This window comes from Anolis carolinensis, chromosome 3 (assembly GCF_035594765.1).
Source record: "Anolis carolinensis isolate JA03-04 chromosome 3, rAnoCar3.1.pri, whole genome shotgun sequence".
NCBI classification, from domain to species: Eukaryota; Metazoa; Chordata; class Lepidosauria; order Squamata; family Dactyloidae; genus Anolis; species Anolis carolinensis.
The window spans coordinates 29,024,199-29,049,174 of record NC_085843.1 but is presented as its reverse complement, the minus strand read 5'-3'; the positions used below and the strand labels follow the sequence as shown (position 1 = coordinate 29,049,174).

The window sequence follows — 24,976 nt, the reverse complement described above, 5'->3', positions numbered from 1 at the left end:
TCATTTATCCTCCCTATAGAATCAATTTTATATGCATTTTTAGCTACAGAAAAGCTAAAATCAGGACAGTAAAAGAACAACACCCAGAAAATGGGAATTCCAGACAGGAAACAATCAGGGCCAGCTAATACCTCCCAACAAAGGATTCCCCCAGGTAGGAAGCAGTCAGGCTTTGAAGCTGCAAGGCTATTCAATGCTAATCAAGGTGACCAATTGCAACATTCACACTTGCCTCCCACAGACAAGAGTTCTTTCTCCCACCCTGGACCTTCCACAGATATATAAACCCCACTTGCCTAGCTTCGCACAGACGTCAAAACCTCTGAGTATGTCTGCCACAGATGTGGGTGAAACGTCAGGAGAGAATGCTTCTGGCACATGGCCATAGAGCCCGGAATACATACCACAACAGTGCGATCCCGGCCGTGAAAGCTTTCGACAACACAACCACAGTATCCATTCAAGTTCATGTAGCGTCGTATGGAGACCTGTATTGGGGGGAGGGAGGGTGCGAATCTGGGCCCCTGGGAGTCGTAGTCCTCCCTCCCTCCCTCCCCGGGAGCAGCCGAGGACGGGCCTGGCCCACACCCCCTCGCATCCCGGGCCTCTTCCTCCTCACCGCCGGGCCCCGCTCCAGCCTCCATCTCTGCATGTCTCTGTCTCTCTCGGTCTCTCCATTCCCGGCTCCATCCGCCACCTTCCCGCCTCACAGAGAGACACCAGGCCTGAGCTGAGGCGAGGCGGCGGCGGCGGCCATTTCCCCCCTCCGTCTTCCTCCTCCTCCTCGGCCTCCTTCCCCCTCGCCCCCTCCCATTGGCTGAGCCCGTGACACCCCTTTTGCTGAGGGGCAAAAGGAAAGGGCCTGAGGCTGTTAGGAATGGTGGGAGTTTGGGTGATTTGCAAAAGCTTTTTTTCCTAACGAAAAAAACGACGACATAACAAAAAATGGCCTCTTGCGGTTCGAAACCGCGATATCCAGATGTGTGGACAATCAAGGCCGTATATTGCTTCAAAAGTAACGAAAGTAACGAATTAATAACGGGTAAATCGAATTATTTGAGCAAGCCTACTAATTATTATTATGTACGCCAGAACTCAATGGACATACCCAGTCTTTTGAACTTGAACACACCCATTTGTATTTTAGAATGTTTTTATGAATGTTGATGTAAGTTAATAATTTTTAATCTGATTTATAGTGTATTGTGTAATTTTTATATGTGTGTTTATTGTAAGCCGCCCTGAGTCCCCTCTCGGGTGAGAAGGGCGGGATATAAATGTTGTAATAAATAAATAAAGACAGAAGTGGATTCTGTACTTTTCCACTGACACAGGAGACAGCAGTTCTCACTGGGGAATACTGGGAACCTATACACTTTCCCATCCCTTGTATTTCTCTCTCTCTATCTCTAGAGTTCAAAGAAAGATAGTGTTGATGAGTAGGAAACTTCATCTGCCCAGCCTTTTATTATGCAACTCTAATTAACTGGATTTTATTTCAATAAGCTTTTTAAATACCTTAAATAGAGGTGTGGAAAATCTGGTCCAGACTGCCCTTGAGGTCCTACTATGCATCTCCTGAAGTCTCCCTGAGTCCACTGAAGCCCCCAGGGACAAAAATATAATTCAAATACACTTGTGTACATGCAGAGCCAGCCCTAGGTAATTTTGGGGGGTAGGCAAACCAAATCTTTGCGCCCCCCCCAAAAAAATTTGGTGCCCCCCCCCCCCCCCGCTCACACAAACCAATACCTGAGAGCTGGGGCGGCTGGGACCATCACTCGCCAAATGCCGAACAAGGAAGGCCGGGCTCCAGGAAGGCCTAGCTCTTCTAGGGAGACCTCGCGAGGTCTCGTGAAGTCTCGCAAGGTCTCCCAAGAAGAGCCTGGCCTTCCTGGAGCCTGGCCTTCCTCGTTCGGCCGTTTGGTGAGCAATGGTCTCCGCTGCCACCGCCGCTGGGAACCATCGCTCACCAAACAGCTGAACTAGGAAGGCCAGGCTCCAGGAAGGCCAGGCTCTTCTCAGGAGACCTCGTGAGACTTAGCGAGACCTCACGAGGTCTCCCTAGAAGAGCTAGGACCTCCTGGAGCCTGGCCTTCCTCGTTCAGCCATTTGGCAAGCAATGGTCCCCACCGCCACCGCCATTGCCAAGGACCATCGCTCGCCAAACGGCCGAACAATGAAGGCCAGACTCCAGGAAGGCCAGGCTCTTCTCGGGAGACCTTCCTAGAAGAGCTAGGCCTTCCTGGAGTCTGGCCTTCCTCGTTCAGCCATTTGGCGAGCAATGGTCCCCGGTGGCGGTGGCGGCACCTGGACAAACACCAGTGCTAAATTTACATGGGGGCGCTGTCAAGGCCTCAACAGCGCCCCCCTTCGACATGCGCCCAAGCGGCAGCTTCAGCCGCTTCCATGTTGGACCAGGCCTGTGTACATGTGCCTTCAAATTGCCTGTGATTCATGGGGACCTCATTAATTCAAAGGTTTTTCCTAGGCAATGATTAAGGTCAAATGGGATCTGTTCCCTTCAGAGTATTCAAGTAGCTCTCAAATACATCTGTCCCAGCAGAAAAGCATGGTGATTAGGATCTCTTTCTCACACACTCCCAAAATGATGAAAATATTGATGTGAACACTCCCAATAGCTAGAATACATCTTCCATTATTGTCCTACCTAAACTACCAAATGGACTCTCCTCCTGCCCTCAACACCTGCAAAAAGAGCATGAGATGAGCATGAAGTGGGGGTTAACACTATTTCTCTTCTATCATTTGTGAGGGTTAACAGTATAATAAATGTTCCAAAATTATTTATTCTTGACAAATTGGGTCTTCTCTGAGAAACCTTTCCAAGAAAGATTGATGTGGGAGCCACCAGCCTTCATTTCTTCTTCCCTCCCATCACATACATTCTAACTTCCTTAAAATAAGGTTTATTTGCAGACTCCCGTGTAACTTTTAAAAATCTTGCATAAAAATGGGCACTTGCATGTCATTGTGCCCTGAAACTTGACTTCTTGTACAATATGAGGACTCACACCATTCTGGCAACCTTACAAAAACTGGCATCTGACACTGTCTTAATAAAGTTCAGCATAAAATGGTCCTTTCTTGGCAGACTGTTTGGGACATAGAGAAAGAGAGAATACCAGCTTAAGCTATTGAATGCCAACATGTTCCTTCTTCTCCTTTCAAGTATGTGTGATGCCAGGAAGCAAATTCAGGACATTTTTTTAAAGGATATTAAAAATATGACAAGACCACCAAGCGCAGGAGTACATTTACATGTGAAACTTGTCCTTTTAATAAAACCACTGTAGAAAGATTTGTAATTAGGATAAAACAATTTCAAACAAAACTCACATAAACATTGAGGATTTCCCTAATGTATGTTGATAGGCTTTTGATTTATGATTTGGAAATGTGCTAGAATAATATACAATGTGCTTGTGAACAATGGCAGAATTGTTCCAAGACTATAAGGGAAACATATTTCAGAAATATGCCTCAGGATTCTGCTCAAAAACAGGCTAAAACAGAAAGTGATCTAACATAAAAAGTTTGGATGAGGAAAAAAATATATTAATTTTCTTTGCCTTGGCATTCCTCATGACACATCACCTCACAAGTCGCTCATATTAAAATAATAAGCTTGAAACCAGCCACAGTTCAGGTTTGCTTTGACAGGCTTTTTCTCTAGGTATGCCAGACGCAGAATATATCCTGTCCTGGTATGTCTTTTTGGTAGAAAATAATTTGCTCTTTTAATTTGTCTCTAACACAAATTTCCCCATTGTAAATGGATTCCAGGTTAATCCAGCACCTTGCATTTTCAGCTATAAAGTTTGTAATTACAAATTTTTAAATCAATATATGGAAATAAATCATTCAAGTTTATTAAAAATGGGTAAAGATGGTTAAACTGAGGCTATCATACTTCGAACATATGAGATAGCATAACTCATTGGAAAAGTACTGGTTATTACCTTTAAAGCCCTAAATGGTTTGGGCCCAGACTACCTAGCAAACCACGTTTCCTGATACAAGCTTTGTATAATTTGATGTTGTGAATTGTTTCATTTTAAAGTCTTGCCGTATAATGTTTGTTGTTGTAATTTAATTTAATGTTTGTGATTTTCTGTTCAATTTTTTTTACAGTTTCTGTATTTTGAAATTGGCATTGAATGTTTGCATTTGTTTATTGGAAATCGCCCTTATTCCCTATGTGGAGATAGGACAGGATACATTTATTTATTTCATGTCAAAAGCATTGCATAAATAAGTATAAAACTGATATAAAGGGTGCACGAGCAGCTAAATAATTTTTTAAATATTTTTATTAGGGGTTTATAATAGTGATACAAAGTTAAAAAGTAAAAATGAGCCAGGAAAGAAAGTGAGGGATAGTAGCTAAGTAAGTGGGGGGAAAGGAAAAAGAGGAACAGTGAGGATAAAGGGTTAGGAAAAAAAGTGGGGGGAATATTCTGGTCTTCCATTCTTTTTCCTTACGGCAAGCTCAGTTTTTAACTCTTTTCTTTTTGTGTCTCCTGGTCCATTTTCTTATGTTCCACCGTTTTTGTAGTATTTCTCGAGTTGATTCCAGTTTGTAGCTCTAATAGGCTTTCCTCTGTTTTCTTTCATCCCCAAACAATCCAACATCTAAGGCCAAATTATAACATACAACCTAGAATTAAATGATAACATAACCTGTCAACTAAATTATATCTAACAAAAAGAACATGAACATCAATTTTTTAAAAAAAAAAAAACTCCAAAGGTTCAGTTACAATAATATTTAAAATTAATATTAAATTTAAATTAAAAAATTAAAAAACATAAAATTAAAATTAACAAAACTTTCAAAGCCGTCGGTTGGCACCCCGGGTTGCGCTGTCTCCCGCTGTTGTTTGCGCTATGGAGAGGGAGCTAGGCTCTACCCAATCGCTTCGGGAAGGGCTGATCCACCAGCAGCTACCAGTAGACCCGTCTCTCCGCCATTCGCCCAAACCGGAAGTCTAACCAAAATGTTGCATTATAAGAGTCTTCAGGATTTTTCTACATGGTAAGTAAACACAAACTGAGAAACAAAAAGGTGGTGGAAAATAGAACATCTTAAAAATGGCCCAGTGTGGTTCATGGTGTAATTTTGGAAATGTGGGAAATGTTGTTTTGGAGTTGAAAAAGAAACTTTTCTTTGGTGACTCATTAGATTGACTTAAGGAATGGGATAGTGATATATATTTGTGAAAGGGGTGTGAAACTTCTGTTAGGTTCTTAAACATATGCTTTGGCTTGGGGAAGAAGAAGAAACCAAGAAAAGGGACCATTCAAAGTTGTGCCCTTTTCTGTTTCAACCCTCCGTGATTTGGATGGGATAGAATATCACATATATATGTGATTAGCCAGTTATCCACAAGCTTTAATTTCAATGTATAAAATACTCTTAGGTACTTTTTACAAATGAAGCTTTAACTGCCTTTGTTCTACATTGACTTCTAATGCAAATGTAAAATATGCATGAACTGTGATGTACCATCCTTTTTTCTTCAGGACTCACTCATGCTTTAACAGCATTCATGTGTAACGCAAAATGTGCAAGGGAGACATGCACAACTGTCTCCCTTGCTTCTGACAATATTAAGTGTTCCCGATTTCCTAACATTGTCTGTCTGCAAGTTCAGGAAATAAAATGTCACCTAGAACGCAAGGAGCTGATTTTATGTCAAACTCAATTTTCACCAGAGGATTTGGAAGGTGCTTTCCCCTCCATGGAACGGTGATAGATTTTAAAAGGAGGTTAAAGAAATCAAGATCCTTCCCTAGGTTCTTCTAGAAACACATGACTGCGTTTTAAAGCCAAAGGTGGAAAAAACCTTGTCAAATTTGGGAGTATCCTGTCAGCTATAATTAGAGGTGCCAACTACTGACAAAAAGCAGCTTTGCATGAAACTTCTCCATGGAAACAAAGAAGCTTTGCAAAGAAGGTGTCAAAAACCAAGAAGGTTTTTTCCCCCCCTGAGCTTTGGAAGAACAATTTCTTTAATAAGGAACTTCTCTATTTAATGGAAAATCAGCATAAGTAATAGAGGTTAGGATTTACAGCTAACCAGACAACTATTGCATTTGATTTTGTTTAATATCACAAAGATCTACAGCAGCTACCTACATGGGCTAATGTAATATCCTGCTGGGATCTGAGCAAAAAAATAATAATCACATGGCACGAAGAAACTGTGAAGGCTTTAAAACTGGTTCAGAATTAGTTGTTAAGATTCAAATATCAAACTTTATCATCTGAGTATGAACGAATTCATTTAATTAAATGTATAGTCCACTCTTCTGCACACACAAAAACACCATTCAAATTCAAGTTCAAACAAATATAGTTCAAACACATATCAATTCCAAAAGAACAACAATCCTACTCAATAATTTTGTTTTAATGCTGAATGCTGTCTGAATAAAAAGGTTTTTTATCTACTGCTGTAAGAACAAGGAGTTTCTTTTCTCAGTATCTGTTAGAGCTTGGGAGCAAAAGCTGCTCTGAAATCTCCACCAAAGGTACTTTCAAGGATAATGGGGTTCACAGAAACCATAGGTGGCTGATGGCTACCATGTCATTGGGTCATTGTGAATCTACCCAGGGCTTGGGTAGCTCCTTTGACGGGTTCAATGTCTTGAATAATTCTATTGCAGTTCAGATTTAAATTTCAAAGAAATTTACTGTCTCTCTGACATGATTCTGCATAAGATATTAAAACAGAATCATATAAGAGAATACACTATTTCAAATAGTCCAGTCTGATTATGGACTATGTGGTTATTTTAATTGCTGTTTTAAATTCTGTTTTAATTGTATTTATATGTGGTTGTTTTATGTTTATTTATTTAATGTTTAATGTATTTATAATTTGTTAGGTTTATGTTCGATGTAGCAGCACATTGTGCCAAGCTGAGTGCCCCCTTGGGGTGAGATAGGGCGGAATAAAAATACAGTAAATAAATAAATAAAATCCCAAGCTGTATAAAGCAAATAGTTCAGTCCGAAGTTGTATATTATAATCAGTCATTTTAGCTGTGCCTGGAAAGAGACCAGTACTGAATATGTCTGACCAGATTAAATTTTCAAAACATTGATTGGGATCCTTCCGTCAAGTGAACAGAGCCCCCAGTGGGGCAATATGCCAGCAGGATTGCTGATTGACAGGTTGGCAGTTTGGGTGAGCTCTCTCTGTCAGCTCCAGCTCCCCATGCGGGGACATGAGAGAAGCCTCCCACAGGATGGTAAAACATCAAACATCCAGACGTCCCTTGGGCAACGTCTTTGCAGACAGCCAATTCTCTCACACCAGAAGCGACTTACAGTTTCTCCTGACATAAAAAGATCAAGTGAACAGGTGGGCAACAATCAGGATCCTAATACAAGTACAAAGTGAGGCTCTAAGTGAGTAGGATGTCTTGGAGGTCTCTCTTCTTAGGGTCAAAGCTAATTTCATAACGATTAACAACCACGAGTGAAAGTACAGATATTACTGTAAAGTGGTAGAAGATTGCAGGTGTACGCATTTTTATAGGGTGGACTATCAAAGCAGTTTTCCATTGTAATGGTGGCTCAAATAGTGATCTCAGACTGAGGAGTTCTGAATTCCATCCCAACCAAGGCCATGAATTAAGTGTATAGCCTTTGGGCACATTAATTCACTACAGCACATTATTCCCTACTGGTTGCAAAACTATGTTGAGACGCTTTCTATCTGATTCTCTTACTAAAACCTTTAAAAATAAAAATATCTAAACGTTGGCTTGTTTTGAGGAGACAACATTTGAAGTTGTCTTAGATTGAAATCTTCTCCACTAACTACTCTCATAAATAGTCGTAGTATATTTTCCTGCATTTTCATTATAAATTACAAAGGGCAACAAAGCTTATGTGGCAGGAAAAGCAAAAATTTGAGCACTGTCATAGCCAGTGTCTTATGCACAAAATGCCTGTGAATAAATGTAAGGTAAAACAATAAACGGTAGTAAAAACATATGTACTGATCCAGGAATTCTTACTTTTAAAAAATAACCAAGTGCTGTACAATTTGTATGAAGCCACCTCACAGAACAATAATATAATAATAATAAAACTTTATTTATACCCCGCCACCATTTCCCCAATGGGGACTCGGGGCGGCTAACAATGATCTGTATATCTATCTATGAGCTAACAGATGTGCTATAATGACCCTCTTTCTATAAAACATAGTTTTGGGAGCTTGGGGAAGGACTGGGCTTCCCTGGGTAAAATTCAGAAGAAATGAAAGAGTTCAAAAATGGTTCATGGAAAATATAGTTATTACACCTACAGGGCAAATTGGAAGACTTTGTTGAGACTTAGTTTTCAGCTCCATTTTACAACTAACATTGCATACCGATCCCCCAGAATACTGAGGACTCAGAAGTTTAACATACATATTTCTCCCCAATTTTATGGTTTGTATAAAACATATCAATTTCTATAAATCTCATGAGTGATGACTGAATACCAATAGTATGAGTAAGTTTGATTAACATTATAATGTTTCTGAATTGCTAACTTCCCGTTCCCCTTCTCTCCAACTGTCTCCATCACCTGGCTATATTGCCCAAACAGAATAATTAAGGCTGAATATTATAAACCCTGACTTGAGGATAAACCCATTGAACTCAATGGAATAACTTCTGGAAACACATATATGTGATTGCATTGTTAGAAAGTGAAACTTGAAGCACTGAACAAGACAAGAAGATGAACTTTTTAACTATGAAAAAATGCATAACTATCCCAAGTGAGCACCAAAAGATGATACCCAGCTGGGAATGAACTGGTTAAATTTAATTGAGTTTTAATACATTGGTTGGCACTAGTGAGGAACAATGGTGTAATTGCAACCTACATCAATGTACTTCCATTTTTTGGTCATTATGGAGGTCTGAATTCTGTATCAAGTATATAATGATTTAACACCAACCCACCCCTCATCCTCAAACCCAATCTTTTATCTCTTCTTGTTGTTGACTAGTGTCAAATCAACTTTGATTTAAGGTGACCTCCAAGTCAGCCTCTCATCAACTTGTCTGCTCAGATCTTTCAGACTCAGAGCCTTGGCTTCCTTGATTGATTCTATCCATCTGGAATGTGGTCTTCTTCTTCTCTTCCTACTCCAGTGGTTCTCAACTTGTGGGTCCACAGGTGTTTTGACCTACAACTCCCAGAAATCCCAGCCAGTTTACCAGCTGCTAGGATTTCTGGCAATTGAAGGCCAAAACATCTGGGGACCCACAGGTTGAGAACCACTATTCTACTGCTTTCTATCTTACCAGCATAATTGTCTTTTCTAAGATGTCATGTCTTCTTATGCTATGGCCAATCTCAGTTTAGTCTTCTTGGCCTCTAGAGAGAATTCTGATTTACTCTAGGACCTACATGTTCACTTTTTTTAGCAGTTCATGATATCTATAAAACTCTTCTACGGCATCCCATTTCAAATAAGTTGATTTTCTCCCTATCAGCTATCTTAATCTTCATAACCATGCACAGAGGTGAGAAATAAATGGCATGGACAATCCTAATGTTAGTGTTTAATAATATATCTTTGAACTTCAGGACTTCGTTCAGTTCCTTCATAGCCACCCTTCCAACTCCTAGTCTGGAGTTCTTGATTGTAGTCTTCATTGTGATTAATAACTGAGCCAAGGGTAGGAAAAATCTTCAATTATTTCAGTGTGTCCATCATCTACTTTAAAGTATGCAAAAAATGCTTCCTGTACAGAAATTTCTGTTTTCTGTGTAAAACAAATATATGCAAATTTTGCTTTTAATTACTCCTGAATTATGAATAGGCTGTTGTAATTCATTAGGAGAGAAGAGAAGCCATGTTGATAATTATCAATCCAGCGATCAAGATGCTGAGGAATCAGTCTGTGTTGGGGAGAACTAAGGTAGGCAAAGGAAAGTGCAAAACAATAGTTCTGGAAGGCAGGTCACAGTCTGTAAACCAGCATAGACGTCTTTTCCACAGAGTAAGTAATAGAGACTTTACCACATTTTGAAGCAGCATATTCCACTGCCAAACAGCTCTTATCAGGAATTTTTATCTTCATGCTTAAGTTGATTGTTTAGGTCGAAACTTTTCCTATGATTTTTTGGACCATATCCATTGGCTTCAATAATGAAGGATGTTTTAGGTGGAGGCTGAATGAACCCCTTCTTCAGGTTGAAAACATTATGGAGAAATGCAAAAAGAAATTGAAGGGATTATTCAAAGGTAATTTGGATATGGCACAAATATTCAAATTCTGTGGGATGTGAGTTAAGCATTTATGGGAGAGTATTTTATACAGCAGAATACAGAAAATTGTGGTCATTTTTAAAAAATTGGGGATTTGATGGGCTTCCATGATGGCAAAACTATGTCCAGGCATTGCATGTAGCCCTTAAACCACCCTTTATTCCCTCTCCCAGCCACAGTGTTCCGTTCATTTTTCCTATACATTTTGTGTTGTTGTTGTTGTTGTTGTTGGGAAATCCAAGGCTTTGAACAGAGATTTTGAGCTCTTAGGTAAAGGTAAAAGTTTTTCCATGACATTTATTTATTTATTTATTTATTTGCATCACTTTTACCCCACCTTTCTCCCCGAGGGGACTCAAGGCGGCTTACAATAAATAGGCAAAAATTCAATGCCTAAAAACAATGTACAAAACAGCAATTTATATAAAAACAGATACCATTACAAAATAAAATCACATTATATAAAATTTTAACCATGTCCAAAATTAGAATCTATTCATCCAGAATCCTCAATAAGTCTTTGTACATTAAGTCTAGTCGTGTCCAACTCTGTGGGTTGATGCTCATATCCATTTGTAAGCCGAAGAGCAGGCATTGTCCGTAGACGCCCACAAGGTCATGTGGCCAGCATGACTGCATGGAGTGCTGTTACCTTCCTGCCAGAACAGTACCTATAATTCTACTCATATTTGCATGTTTTCAAACTGCTAGCTTAGCAGAAGCTGGGGCTAACAGAGGGAGCTCACCCTGCTCCCTGGATTTGTACTGTCGACCTTTCGGTCAGCAAGTTCAGTAGCTCAGTGGTTTAACCCGCTGCTCTTATAGAGTAGAAAAATAAATTTTAGTTTTTATACATGTGTGTGTGTGTTTGTGTGTGTCTGAGAGGGAGGGACTGTGTGGGAACTGGACTGTCTCAAGGATGATCATAGAGACACATTAAGCTTGCACCCCACACTTTTCCTGCCCTGTTTGGAGTCAGTGAGGCTGTCTTAAGAGCAATGAGTGTGTGGTCAAATGAAAAACTCAGCTAAAGCCAATATGCACAGCTTCAGTCTTGTAGATGGCATTAGTCCATTCTTTGATTAATGTCACATTTAACCTGGAATACTGCTGTGGTTATGGAGTGTTTTAAACGAAAACCAGATTGAAAGGAAAATGGCTTACTAAAACACCAGATGCTCAGAGATACTGGCATGTAAAACAATAAAAATTACTCTGGTTTTATTTAATATTTACATACGGGGTTTTCTACCACACAGATTTAGATAGTTAAATAATGTACAGTTTGTTCAACAATTAGCATTCCAGCGTGGCTCCCTCACATTATAGCTCTCTTACAAAGCTTATAAATAACTACCTAATTATAAGTAATTCATCCCTCCAATAACTACACAATACAGGCTACAACTTAATGAGGAATAACTGCATTTCTTTTTGCAATACAACTGTAACTTCTCAACTACTTTCTAAGTTAGAGGGTTGTGGTCTCACTAAATGGTGGAATAGGTCTATTATAGGTAGTTCATATACAATTGTGAGGATTGAGGTGACAACAAGAATGATGATATCAGAGTGTTTTAAACCACATAATATTAGCTTGTTGCATTCAGGAAGTGGTTTGTATACTTCGAGAAAAGAGGGGGAGAAGTTAGAAAAATTAGCTCTATTTATAAAATGGAAAATGTTTTATTTTCTCCTTATTTTTTTTAAAAAGCTAGACACTACAAACTGCTGCCCTGTTGTTACATTTACAACATTATAACTAAAATATGAACAAACATATTTGGGGCTTAGGAATTATAACAATAACTAACTTTGAAAAAGTAAACTTCCAAGCCCTGAATAGAATTGACTTGGGTTCTATATGGTAGAATTAATGCAGTTTGAAACTACTTTAACTGGCATGGCTCAATGCTTTGGAATCACTGGAATTGTAGTTTTAACTGCCTAAGAATTGTGTTGTCTCATCATACTACAAATCCTAGATATCCATAGCATAGAGCCATGACAGTTAAAGTAGTGTAAAACTGCATTAATCCTACTGTGTAAATGCACCCTTGGTCAATCACATCATATTGGACATTTCTGGTGAAAGGTATTGCAAAATAAATTGCATGTAAATGTTAAATATTGATTTTTACATGGCCGAAGGGTGTTAAGACAGTGAGAGAATCCAAATGGAACCAAAGTTATTTTATCTATGCAAATTAGCATAGTGCTTTACTCAGATGTAAATTTTCTCATCATGTGAAACACAGAAATATCTGAGATCATGGTCTGATGCCATCACCAGCACCTTATCATTTGTACATTGAATGCTGCCATCACATTTTGGGTGGTGTGTGTGTTGTGTTGTCCCACAACCCATCACTTCTTTGGTTCCCCTCCCATTTGAATGACATTCTGGTCTTGTGAGCAAAGTCTTGCCTTTTCTTTTAGCCCAGTTATGCCTGTAGACACAGTTTCTGGCCCACTTGGCTATGGAGTTGCACACACAACTCCTCTTTGATGTGGAAGACATCACGGTGAAGCAATGCTTTCTAGCTGCAACCCCTTTGCTTGCTCATTCACTTTCTCTGCCTCCCTTCTCCTCTCTCTGATATTTCCTTTCTGTCAGGGAAGACTACTGCTGCCTACTTCTATCAAACCCTCCTTTCTCCCAATGACAAACAATTGGGTGGCACATCTTCCACCTCCCTTTTTCTTTCCCTCTTTCTCTCTCTCTCTCTCTCTCTCTCTCTCTCTCTCTCATACACACACACACACGAGGAGGGATATTGATGCGTTGTGATACTGTGGAAGGGGCAAGTTTAGATTCAACATACGACCTCATCAGAAGGAGGTTTTCCTCCATTTCTACACACTTCAAAAATGGAATTCTACGGATCCCATCAAGTGATGCACAATCCATTTTATGGGTTCCCCTTGGGATTCTGTCTCTACAACATATAGAATGGGAGGATTTGAAAGATGGGGAGGAATCGACTCCACTCCTCTCTCTGCATGTACAAATGCATAAAATTGGTATTTTCCCTTGGGATGGGATTGGTAGATTTGTCCGTTTCTACTCTGGTTTGTGACGTTTCAGTCTGGACGTTGATGTGGGTGGTATGCTAATGCCCCTTGATGCTCCTTCTGTTGCCATTAGTTGCTTAAAGGCGATGTGAGCCCCATTGAAAGAAATGTTTCAAAAGTGTGCTGGTCTCCTTGAAAGGAGGGATTCAGAAATAACAGGCAGATTCCATTGAGAGAAGTAGTTTATAAGTGTGATGGTATCCTTGAAATGGGAGGAGATATCCCTGCCTGTGTGATGGGAAATGAAGCAAGTGGTGGAGCTAGAAACAAGAGAAGCTATTCCTGTGTGATGGGAGTTTGTAAATTCTCCATAAATACCTTACAACCTCTGAGGATGCCTGCCATACATGTGGGCAAAACATCAGGAGAGAATACTTCTGGAACATGGTCATATAGCCCAGAAAACACATAACAACCCCAATTCTCCATCTTCTTTAAAGATTGAACACCACGAGATGCCACGTGAAGAAGATGATTCCACCCGCTTTCCCCCGGCCTTTTGTGGGATAAGGTCCATAGTTGACTGAGCAATGATTGTGTTATTCTTTAATGATTGACTCTATCTTTAAGGAATGTCATCCAAATCTTTCTTTCATTAATCCCAGTCTCCCCAACACCACTGAAATAATGTTTCATTTCTTTCCAAACATGCAGACCTTTAAAACATGATAATGGAAATAAAATGCTGTGGTTTTGTTTATTTGGGGTTTTTTGGTTGTATGTCATTCATCTGGCTTGCCCCCACCCCTTCTCTGCTTTACTTAAAACTTTATTTCCATTTCAAAACTAGATGTAAGAATCAAGAACAGCAATGCATCTATTTTTTAATGCCTTATATATGGGCTGAAGGAGCCCCGGTGGCAAAGTGTGTTAAAGCACTGAGCTGCTGAACTTGCAGACCGAAAGGTCCCAGGTTCAAACCCCGGGAGCGGCCACTGTTAGCTCCAGCTTCTGCTAACCTAGCAGTTCGAAAACATGCCAATGTGAGTAGATCAATATTAGGCTTGCTCAAATAATTCGTTTTCCCCGTTAACCGTTATTAATTCGTTATTTTCGTTTGTTTTGAAGCAATTTTGAAGCATTGGTTGTCCACACGTCTGGATATCGCGGTTTCGAATCGCGAGAGGCCGTTTTTCGTTATGTCGTCGTTTTTTTCGTTAGGAAAAAAAAGCTTTTGCAAAAAAAAAAAAAAAGCCACCCGAAAGGTGGCTACTCTCTGCGGGCCTCCAGGTGCCCCCCACGGACCCATACACTTTGCCGCCTTCCCCGGCAGCCGGAAAGGCCGCGGAGGCTCCAGGCGGCCGCTGCACATCCAGGCCTCAATTTCCGCCCTTCCCCAACAGCCGACATACATACACATGCACACACACACACACACATCTCCATATCCATGTACACCCGCCCTCCTCCGCTACCTCCTCGCCCCTTCCCGGGAGGGCATCTCTTTCCTGGGACGGCGTCCTATGTGAGGCCAGTGCTTGGCGCCTGGCTAGGCCTCGCCTCCCTTCTCAGGCAGCAGGCCCAGCCAAACCCTTCCTCCACCTTTCCCTCCTGCAAAGGGCAGCCGCTCGGAAGCCCAAGGCAGCAGGATGGCGACAGAGGAAAACCACCCTCTGTGGCTGTGCTCCGACCTCAGCCAGCAAAACATTCTGGACTCCAACTCCCAGAAACGCTTGCAAGCTTCTTCAATGGCTATGAATTCTGGGAGTTGAAGACCCAAGCGGTTTCCAGCAATGCCAATGGATGGCGTTCGGGACTCCAACTCCCAGAAACCCTCGTGGATGGTTCAAAGACCAGGGATTCTGGGAGATGAAGTCCACGGTACCGGTTGAAAAGGCCATTGGCCAGGCGCCAAGGGAAAAAGGACGGCAAAAACAAAGTCACCCTCCTTTTCTATATGACTGGCCTTCATGGTCTCTCAATTAGCAATAATAATAATAATCTGTGGAAGGTCCAGGGTGGGAGAAAGAACTCTTGTCTGTGGGAGGCAAGTGTGAATGTTGCAATTGGTCACCTTGATTAGCATTGAATAGCCTTGCAGCTTCAAAGCCTGGCTGCTTCCTACCTGGGGGAATCCTTTGTTGGGAGGTATTAGCTGGCCCTGATTGTTTCCTGTCTGGAATTCCCATTTTCTGGGTGTTGTTCTTTTACTGTCCTGATTTTAGCTTTTCTGTAGCTAAAAATGCATATAAAATTGATTCTATAGGGAGGATAAATGATTGGATTTCAACTCCTACAGCTTAGCTTTCTCTGCCAATAATGGTACCATATCAAACTAAACCTCCCAAGATTCTGTAGCAGTGAGCCATCTTGGATATTGTAAGGGATTTATTATTATTATTATTATTATTATTATTATTATTATTATTATTATTATTACTATTATTAGACCTTGCTCCCAGGAAGGTGCCTTCGCTGTGGCTCCCAACGTATCTATCTACCTTTCCACATATTCTCCACATTGTGTGTATGTGTATGTATATTATATATACATGAGCCCCGATGGCGAAGTGTGTTAAAGCACTGAGCTGCTGAACTTGCAGACCGAAAGGTCCCAGGTTCAAATCCCGGGAGCAGAGTGAGTGCCCGCTGTTAGCTCCAGCTTCTGCCAACCTAGCAGCTTGAAAACATGCCAATGTGAGTAGATCAATAGGTACCGCTCTGGCGGGAAGGTAATGGCACTCCATGTAGTCATGCCGGCCACATGACCTTGGAGGTGTCTATGGACAACACTGGCTCTTGGGCTTAGAAATGGAGATGAGCACCAACCCCCAGAGTCAGACATGACTGAACTTAACGTCAAGGGATACCTTTACCTTTACCTATACACACACACACACACACACACACACACACACACACACACACACATTATGCAGGGACTATATATATATTATATATATACACAGTATATATCACACACACACCAATTTAACAAAGTTTCAGCCACAAAAACAAAGTTTCTGAAGTAGAACAATGACTTTCACAGTAAAGACAACCCAATTTAACAGGAAATAAGACTTTCAAACCAGGAACAGATTTCTGCAATTATTAAAAAATGGTTTATTATAAAAGCTATGAAAATTCGCCAAAAATCAGAGGATAAGGGAAACGTTCCAAATTTTGGTGAGCTATCAGTGTTAAATGTGTTCTACCACTGTACCAAGTTGGAAGAAGATCACTCAAAAAATGAGGGTGGGAGAGTCCTGTAAAGTCCTCTCCCTCTGTGCTGTTTTTGGGAATTGCGCATGCGCGTCCGCCATTAACGAATTAATTTAGAAAATAACGAATTTTTGTTAATTTCGAATTTTTTGGGGGGCCAAATTCGGAAATACCATCAGAAACGAAAAGCTGCCCCCCTCTAGTTTTGAAACGAGTTTAGAATCAAATTTTTCGTGGATCGATCAAGCCTAATCAATATGTACCAGCGCTCCATGCAGTCATGCTGGCCACATGACCTTGGAGGTGTCTACGGACAACACCAGCTCTTTGGCTTAGAAATGGAGATGAGCACCACCCCCAGAGTCAGACATGTGTGGACTTAACCTTTACCTTTACCTATATGGGCTGAAATGGTCATTTAATTCCCTGCCTTAACCCAGTGAATGCATATCAGTTGCAAATTATTGCAACATACAGAGATTTAAACAATCTTGGCTAGGTAGGAGAGAGTGACTTTTATGACTTCAATTTCTGCTCTTTTGGTGGCATTTGGTGATTTTAACAAATGCCTTTTTTGTTGTTCAGTATACCAGAGGATTTCACAAATTTAGATCCAGTAATTTGCAATTCACAGCAGAAAGCTTAATAATAATAATAATAATAATAACAACAATAACAACAACTACTACTACTACATCAACTTTATTTACTATATCCCACCCCATCTCACCTAGGGAAAACATAGCAACAAGCAATCAACTTATAAGTACTTCAAGGAAGCTTCCCTCCACTCATAATGTACAGTATGATCCTACGGATACCTGAAATCATGTATAATAGTGAACACTATATTTTGACTTTACTTGGGCAGGTGACATACCATAGGATCATACTGGAGGACCTAGAGAGGCCCACAAACATTGGGGGGGGGGGGGCATGAGGCATGAGTAAATGAAATTGTGGGTATTGAATCCATAAATAAGGAAGGTTGTACTGTATAACTAACATAATGCACTATTATAATTTAGTGAGGAAAAGTCTCACTCTGTAATGTAATCATAATTTATAATTACTTTTGTAATTACAATGATATCTCACTAAATGAAGAGGAAGGAATATCACATGGTCCAAATACATTTAATAGAAATTCAGACTATACATTGGCTCATGTGTCACACAACCTAATCTTCTCCAGATATTGTTGTTGCCCACAATCCCTAAAAAGCTTATGGCAGTTGTAGTCAAAAGTATTTGAAAAGCACCTAGACTGCCCACCCCTTCTTCAGAAAGTATATTTACCCTCAGTTTTGCAGGTAGGGAGACCAATAATTGAGAAAATTCTAAGCAGGTAAGTATTACTTGCTCAAATGATTCATCAGTTCCATCTTGGTTCAGTGAGAATATAATTGCACATCTGACTTTCAAGCAACAAGAAGATAGACCGTTCCCTTAATCTGTGATAGTTTAAGGATTGTTCTGCTATTTCGTTCCTTGAGTAAATCATGTCTGTGTTTCCACTAGATCATCTGCCCGTTGTCAGGACTGATTAATTCATGTATTTTTCCCCTTTCATCCCATTTGAAATGCTTTTAATAACACTTAAATATTTTATCTTGGTGTTACGGTTTTCTGGCTTCCATTAAAGAAAGAAACCTTGCTGGCTTTAGCTAAGACTGAGCAACATCATATTGATGGCAGCCTTTTATCATCTATTGTTTCTTTTCCTGCTAATGCTGTTGAGTGACAGATGCATATCTGTCTGATCGTTAAATAAAAAGACCATTGCAAGCATTACATTTCACCTGATTGCATTTGACTTCAAGTTTATTCATCTTTGCATCAATCCTTTTCCTAATATCAAACTTAGAAGTAATATCCCCGTGCCTCTAGTGGGATTTGAGAGTCAGTTTGTGCAGTCTGGATTTCCCAAGAGAGAAATAATTGTTTTGCAGCTCAGAAAACTAGCAACTGCTTACATTGGAAGCCTCGATGTTTCCAAGGCTTGTGATGTATTTCAGCGAAGAAGATGTGTCGCTCAGTACAATGAGGGTCTAGAAGCTTTCATCTCAGGGACATAGTAGATCTGTTCTAGGTTTTATTGCAGACTTTAAAAGAGCTGTTGAAGGTGCTGGACTGTATAACAAATAGATTCAGAACTTTGGATAGCTTCTTTAAAATGTGGAATACAATTCAAATGTATACTGCACCTTAGGTACATCTACATTGTAAAATTAATGCAGTTTGACACCACTTTAATTGCCATGGCTCATTGCTATGGAACCCTGGGCGTTATAGCTTGATGAGGTGCTAGCATAGAAGGCCTTGTGAAACTACAATACCCAGGATTCCATAGTATTGAGCCATGGTAGTTAAAGTGGTCTCAAGCTGTATTAATTCCACAGTGTAGATGCACTCCTTAACAGGGAGTGCATCTACACTGTGAAACACCAAATAACACTGGTTCAAAGCAAAGTTAATTTTTGCATTTGTCATATCACCAAAATAGCAACACCATTTTCCTCTTAAAAGCTGAGTAGAAAACAGAATGTATAAGGCACAGATATGTGTAAAAGTGTGTATTATTAAGAAAGAAAATTAAAAAATGAGTATAATTGGGCGAAATGCATACAAAACGTATATGTGATTGAAAGTTACATATTAAATTTGATGCTCATTTGATACAGTTTTTTTCAAACAATCACACACATATGGATCAATCTGGTTATTTTTGCTACAGAAGACTGACACAGCTACATCCTTGAGAACACCAAATGTTATTCCTTGGTATAAGGAAATAATGCAAAATATGTTCCAGTCCAAATGTGGCAGAGATGTTCCCTTCCCTTCACATCATCTTTGTATATGGGCCCGGGCTGTGGCGCAGGCTGGAGAGCAAGCCAGTGCAACCAGCTGCAATGAATCACTCTGACCAGGAGGTCATGAGTTCGAGGCCCACTCGGAGCCTATGTTTGTCTTGTCTTTGTTCTATGTTAAAAGGCATTGGATGTTTGCCTATATGTGTAATGTGACCCGCCCTGAGTCCCCTTTGGGGTGAGAAGGGCGGAATATAAATGCTGTAAATAAATAAATAAATAAATAAATAAATCTTTTTTTACACCCTTGCACTGGTTATTTTGGTTCCATGATATAGTTTTCGGTGTTCAGGTAAATTCGCATTTAACGTAGCACTAATATGTTTGAGTAAACATTTCAAATATCCACACCACACTCCCAAGATAATCAAATGTCATGTTAGACATCAAAAACATACCCCTGTTAGCATACATCAGTCTGTAAAGGGATCTTGTAGCATATTTGAGGCTACAGGCATTATCACACAATTATAAAGATGCATAAATTCTTGTTTTCTCTCTCCAGGCATTATTGTGATGGAGTCACTTTTTCACAAGGAAAACACTATTAATGACTCACTTTTCCCTCACTGTAACCAGTTCAGATGTGGATATCTTATGGGAGTGAATATTCTATTAGAGGCTGTGGAATGCTCATCCCTCCCTCAAGTCTTTTCAAAGCAGAAAAGCCCAAGACCACTTCTGGTGCTCTGATGAGGAAGTATCTCCTCAAACTGTCTTCCTTTCTTCCCCCTACCTTCCTTGCTTCCATATCTTTTCCTCTTTACTCACTCTCTCACTTCACCTTGTTCTTAAGCATTGTTTTGTTGTTTATTCATTCAGTCACTTCCGACTCTTCATGACCTCATGGAACAGCCCACACCAGAGCTTCCTGTCAGCCGTCGCCACCCAGAGCTCCTTCAAGGTCAAGCCAGTCACTTCAAGGATATCATCCATCCATCTTGCCCTTGGTCGGCTCCTCTTCCTTTTTCCTTCCATTTTCCCCAGCATCATTATCTTCTCCAAGCTTCCCTGTCTTCTCATGATGTGGCCAAAATACTTCAACTTTGCCTCTAATAGCCTTCCCTCCAGTGAGCAGCCGGGCATTATTTCCTGGATGATGGACTGGTTGGATCTTCTTGTGGCCTAAGGCACTCTCAGGATTTTCCTCCAGCACCAAAGTTCAAAAGCATCTATCTTCCTTTGCTCAGCATTCCTTATGGTCCAGCTCTCGCATCCATAGGTTACTATGGGGAATACCATTGCTATAACTATTGCTTTAACCTTCTTTGCCAGTGTGATGTCTTAAGCATTGCATCCCTCTTTTTCTTCTTGCACTCCATTGCTGACACTTCTTGCTCTCCTATCTCTTGTACTTCCTCCCTCACCTTATCTAGTGCTCTTGCTTGATTCTTGCTCTCCACAGCTCGCACCATTTGTTCTTATGTCTCTTTTACTCACCTTACCTTTGCCTCAGCTCATCCCCTCGCACTTAACTCCATAATCTTGGCTTCTGTGAGAGACTTACTTTAAAAAAATCAATGAAAAATTAATAAGTGATATGGAACCCTTAGAAAGATCTAATCATGTTAGTCTCTAGGATTTAAAAAAGACTTCCATAATTGTGGACTCTAACACTCTGGCATTATAATTCCGCCTGAACTGCTGTGGCAACACCCTATGGGATACTGGGTTTGTAGATGACTGCAGAGGCCTATTCTTGATCTGCACGTTCTTCCACAGTGAGGACATTGATTTCCAAGTGGAAGGTGGTCCTGGTCAGGGCTGGCTTGATGTGCCTTCCTCTTGACACGTTTCTCCCTTTTGCCCTCCATTCATGCCTCCACAGCACTGCCCACCAACATTCTGTTTTTCATTCTTGGGAGTTTGGTAACTGCTTTGGGAAGTTTGTGGCAGAGCGTCATTGCTTCAGTGCTGGTGTTCTTTGCTTCTTCCAGCGCATTGATGTTTGTGTGCCTGTCTTCCCAAGAGATTTGCAGAATTTTTCAGAGGCAGCACTGATGGAATCATTCCAGAAGTTGAGTGTGATGTCTGTAGACGGTCCAAGTTTCACAGGCGTATAACAGGGTTGGGAGGACAACAGCTTTATGAACAAGCATCTTGATCTCCTTATGAATATCCCGATCCTCAAATACAGTGTTGTATTTCAGTGTCAATGTTGAACTTTTGTGGTGAGGTGGCTGCCAAGGTAGCAAAAATGGTCAACATTTTCTAATGTTACACCATATAATAATATAATAAAACTTTATTTATATACCGCCCTATCTCCTCAAGGGACTCAGGCCAGTTTCCATTAAGCTGTATTCCTGGCATTGCAGAGGGATTAGCTGGTGTCTGCTGAAGGAGCACTCTGGTTTTACCAATGTCCAGTGAGAGGCCCAGCTTTTCATATGCTTCTGCAAATGTGTTTAGAGTGGCTTGTAGGTCTTCTGAATGAGCACAGATTACATTATCATTAGCACATTGGACTTCTATAACACATGTTGTTGTGACCTTGGTTTTAATAGCACTAACTGTAATATGAAAGCATCACAGTTCTTGCAATTCCAATGGTCATGGTTGATAGGAGCAAATCTCATTCCCTGACAACTGGAGAGAACCGAATTGGGAAAGGTAGTCACCATATCTATATCCTTCTTCTTGTTTTCAAAGTTCCAGAAGATACAGGAAAAGTTAGTAAGAAAGCAAAAAAAATAAGGGAAGGTTTCCCAAGTAATGCCAAAACATGTAACATCTGGTCTTCACTTAGCAAAAAAAAAAAAAAGATATTTTTTTTGGGGGGGGGAAGACCCACAGGGAAGCTTACCAGAAGATCAGACTATTCTGTGTGAATGTGTGAACAAGACTTTGGATGACACATGAAAAATAAGGAATAGTGCAGGCAGATTATTAAATGTTTAATAGCTATTTTTAAAAAATAAAATAAAAAGAAACCAGCTTATAAAACTACTTGTTATGAAATCATCTCAACACCAGAAAATATCAAGAAGGACCCGGAGGGAGAAAAACAATCAACAACCAACCCCTCCTGAAATGTTTTGGCAAGGCAAGGGACCATGGAATTGGAAGAAGTCTAAGCTTTCTGACAAGAGTTCTAAAATGTGACATTGGCTAGACTACCTACCCTAAGAAAGCTGTTTACTGGCAATGATATGTATATAGGAAGGTGAAGTGAAGACTTTGCTTACTTTCCCATCAAAAGTCCCACACATCATTAATATATCTGAGTTTGTAGCCCAGAGAACTGCCCAATACAATAAGCTACAGCAGCTATATTTTTCTTCCTCAGCTTCATTCTTTCTCAAGTAGATATATTTGGCAATTCAAGCCTTCTTGCTGGTCTTGTGGGTACCCTGTTCTATTATCATACAAGATGCCAATGATGATAATGATGATGATGATGATGATGATAATGATGAAAACTTTATTTATAATCCGCCCGATATCCCCGAGGGTACTCAGGTCGGTTTACAACAAAGGATGATAAACATTTAATGCCATAGAACAATATAAAATGAACAACTAGCCGCATGAATAAAACACCTATAACAAATTATAATGACTACTCAGAGTTTAAATAATTAAATAAAACATACATATAAAGCTATTAAATCTACAAAGCAACAAAACTAATCAATTTAAAAACAATTAAAACAGTTAAAATAACCATTGTTGTATAATTTATCCACTGCCAGCAAGCCAAAGTAAGATGCCATGTTCTAGTCAAGGTTGTAAAACATAGTAACCAGGAGCTTGGAAGGAGCTCTGAGCCCAGCTAGGAGTTGTATCAGTGACATGGGCACGATCCATCCCTTTTTCCTACACTGATGAGTGGAGGGAAAGGGTGATGGTGGCAGCTTTCAATCTGGAAAATAAATCAGCCTGATTTGAACCCAGTTCCACTGTTACATAAAATACACATATTAAAATATATTTCTACAAAATACATATATTAAAATACACAGAACAATGATTAAAATATAGTGGACACTAGACACAAGTTTAAAATTCATTATTAAAACTAGTAAAGGTAAAGGTTTTCCCTTGACATTGAGTCTAGTTGTGTCTGACTCTGGTGGTTAGTGCTCATCTTCATTTCTAAGTCGAAGAGCCAGCGTTGTCCGTAGACGCCTCCAAGGTCATGTGGCCGGTATGACTACATGGAGCACCATTACCTTCCCGCCGGAGCAGTACCTATTGATCTACTCACATTTGCATGTTTTCAAACTGCTAGACTGGCAGAAGCTGGGGCTAATAGTGGGAGCTCACCCTGCTCTCCAGATTTGACCCGCCAACCTTTTGATCGGCAAGTTCAGCAGCTCAGAAGTTTAACCTGCTGTACCATTAAGGGCTCCATTAAAACTGGCTGGGTTTAAAATTCAAGAGACATAGCTGTTCCCAAGACAGAGAGGATCCTGTCCCTGAAGATGAATCCTATATGGCAGTTATGAATGGGTAATCTGAAGTTAAATACTTATGAGTGTCACTCATTTACAGTCCCTATGTAATCCCAAGTTTAAGGCTTATGTATGGATTTTGAAAGTCCCTCATTCACCACTTATCAGAAAACAGCCAATGCAATTGATATGGGTCTGTTCCCCTGTTGCTAGGGAAGCAGCTAACTGTCATTCATTCTTGGGAGAGGTAGCAATGCCAGTCATCTGCTTCCCAAGTGACAGAGGAACAGACCACCATTGCTTGCACTGGCTTCTGTCCCATAAATGGTGATTGGGTGGATTGGAATAGGAATCACATAGCACCGTTACAATGGTGTTTACATAAATCCCATACAGGATTCTGGTCATGATTTTTAGCGTTTGGTGACAGAGTGAGGATGAAAAATTGAGCGATTTTGTTTTCATTTGCATTGAAATATTTTAAACCTGATGCTATTCCTATTCCAAATGTGAAGAAAACTGCATATTTTGGTAAGACTCTTCAAAAAAAGAACTGAACCAAACTTCTTTCCCATTTTCATTGGCCAAGTTAATTAGAAGAGAAAATACGGCTATCTTCAGCCATGTGGTACTTCTTTTCCAGACAGGTTTTAAAGCTCAAATGCACCACAACAAAAGCACAGATTCAAAACCAGCTCTTTAAGAGTTCAGAAATCAAAGCCTCAGTGGGTTTGTTTTTCCCACATTAGTTGTTTGTTTGTTTGTTTTTTGAAAATGCAAAGCTTTTTGCAACTCAAATATTAAGAAATTGGCATTTTTTTCTAAATTACTCTACAAACAAAACTGTTTTTTAAAAATGGCCCATCTTAACTACATATATGAAAACCAGTCATCTGATGATTCATGAATACCTAGGTTCTCAAGGGAGCACAGGATAGTGAAGTTTGGAGGGAATCATAAAAGAAGCATAGTTGCGTGACAGTTGTTGCCTGGCAGTGTTGTTTCAGAATTCCCATTTGGCATTTCCACGGCTTTGAACGGATCATCTGATTTCAAGAACAATGACTACAGGTCCATAAGAAATTTTTACCAATTTATTATTATTATTATTCCTTTACCAAAGACTTCAGCAATTTACCACACACACAGCAAAAGG

The 24,976-nt window shown here is 40.1% G+C and overlaps 1 pseudogene; it reads right to left on the bottom strand.

Moving 5' to 3' along the window:
- LOC100565103 (tetratricopeptide repeat protein 9C-like) overlaps nucleotides 1-20,838 on the bottom strand; it is a 32,813-nt pseudogene extending 11,975 nt beyond the window's left edge.
- Between the last annotated feature and the right edge of the window lie 4,138 nt (nucleotides 20,839-24,976).